This window comes from Galeopterus variegatus, unplaced genomic scaffold (genome assembly GCF_000696425.1).
Source record: "Galeopterus variegatus unplaced genomic scaffold, G_variegatus-3.0.2 Scaffold2017, whole genome shotgun sequence".
Taxonomy (NCBI): domain Eukaryota; kingdom Metazoa; phylum Chordata; class Mammalia; order Dermoptera; family Cynocephalidae; genus Galeopterus; species Galeopterus variegatus.
In genome coordinates, this window is record NW_007728128.1 from 748,633 (window position 1) to 751,151 (window position 2,519).

A 2,519-nucleotide genomic window follows, 5' to 3' on the forward strand; every position below is an offset into this window, starting at 1 on the left:
GATAATTTTAAGAAATGAAAAGCTTAGTTAGTAACACAGTGCACACATTTAAGATTTATGCAGTGGTTCTTGTAATAATAGACACTGCTTTCAGACTAGGGAGTGTCCCTGCTCTCATAGAGCTTACATGCTAGTGGCAGTATGGGTGGCTGGGTGAATATTGTTGAAGAGAGACAATATAAATATAAGAAAATAGGTGAATAAAATAATAGATACTGAAGTGGTTTGAAGAAGGGAAGACAGAGTATGGCCATAACATTTTGACTTCAGAATATAAGAAATTTTCTATATGATGATTTAGTTTCATTGGTGTGCATTGCTTTTGGAAATACCATTACTGAGCATGCATAATTAGAATAAGAAGCCAATTGCAAGTTCTTGGTATCTAAGAGTTGCAATATCATATTGCTATTTAGATACAACAGTGAACTAAAGGCCTAATCATTATAGACAGTGAACCTAACAGCAGTTAGAGCAAGAGGAATACATAATAAAAAATACATGGAAAGAAAAAGGTAGGAGTTGAAGGGGTTCTCCATTTCTTTAATTTTGTTACAGACAGCAGACTTCCTTTTAGCTCAGTTTATGAAAATGTGTCAAATTTAAGGTTACCACCATAGTAGTTCATAATAAAACTTTGTTCTGTTTTTAACCAAAGAGATCCATTCATGTTAAAAAATGATCTTAATAAGGTTAGCTTTTTAGGTGGCAAGTCATTTTCTAATATTTATTCATTTATTCACTAACAATTATTGATAAGATATTAGTTATCTTATTATATTAGCTATAAATTATTGATATTAGTTACAGGTTAGACAAAGATAAATGATACAAAATTTCTGCTTTCAGTGAGATTATAATCTGACAAAGGCTATGCAATCTGTATTTAAACTTCTTTGGTGCAAGGAACCACAAAGTGGGGTTTATGTTTATGTGGCACAAGTTGGGGCACAAATAAAAGTGGATGGGAATTCAAATATGTGGGTGGGCATGGGAAGCTCACTTCCTGTAGGAAGAAGGGCCAAGGGGAAGAGACCAAGGAGGGGATTAGGTAGAGATAGCAATGAAGGATGTCCAGGTACAAAATGTTACGTGACTGTAAGTATGCAGCTAAGAAGGTGTAAGACTGTTTAAGAAGCATATGCTATTCCACAATGACTGGAGGTTAAGAGGAACGGTATGAAAAATTGGGGGGAGGATTAGCTGATACTATGGGAGAACTCAGGAATAACTCGTAAGTGGAGCCGCCTATATAATGATTTTTCTTTCTTGTGGATTGCAGATAGGATTTTAAAAACTATGAATATTATCTGTTGTTTTTAAGAAAGGTTTTTAAAGCTACTATTTGTGCCTCTTTTCAAATATAAGCTGAACATCTGCAAAAAGATAGTAGAACAAATGCCATTTGTAAACCCCCAATGGAAAGTATTTCTTGGTTTAAAATAATGCTTGCTTTAAAAATTATGTTTAAAAATTACATTTCTGAAAAACACGAGAGATCTGGGATAAGAGTTGTGACTGGAGGCTATGATGGGACCACTTTCTCTGACATCAGGAAAGTGATGAAAAGATGGGAATGCATTCTCTCTAACTCTGCCAGGCTCACAGAGCCCTGGGCCATTCCCTGATTGCAGAGAGCAGCTCCAGCTCTGGGGCCAGTTTCACACAGATGAAGAACCGTGCCTTCAGGTAGCAGGTAGGAAAGGCCCTGGGAGAATCTGGGCATCACTAGATACCACATTAATGAAGGAATAAATGGAGAGTGGAACACAGCTCAGTTTCTTTGTGTCTGATAATTTTGACTTTGTTGTAATAAGCAACTGAAATAGTGTGGTTGCAGAAGCCTCTAAAATAGTTGGGGTTAGATTTTATTGAATTTAAATGTTAGATTAAGGAGTTTGGGCTTTGTTTTAACAGACAAAAGGCCACAGGAATTGGCATTTTTTGTTCATGCTGTTGTTTTAATTACAAGATGACTTGTATATTAAGAAAATGTATTTGATGTTTATGTGAAAATGGATTTGGAGGAGAAGAAACTTCAGGGTCTGTGCCCATGTAATTGGTAATACTTTCCCCTTCCAAAGAGGTGGTATTTTCCTTATAGAAATACAGTTTTTTAATATGCTCTAGAACTTTTAAAGATAACTTGTTTTTTTATAAGTTTTTTCACAGATACATTAGAAGATCTTGGGTAAATTTAAATACATTTTTCTGGTTAGGCCCTCGTAAGTTAAGTAGGTATATTTTCCAATATCAGCCTTACTAAGAGAATTTCAGTCTTATATACTAAGCCTGGAATATATAATTCATGCATGTATTAAAGAGAATTACAGTTTAAGATGGATTTATAATTATATTGCCATCAAATTTTATAGATCAATGGAGATTATTAGACTTTTTGGAACCATGCTGTTCTTATAAAGGCCTTAGGTACAGAATGAATATATTATTTCCTTTTGCTAACCACAAGGGTCTACATAGTGGATGACAGACAATGCAAACTTTCATGTTATATTACT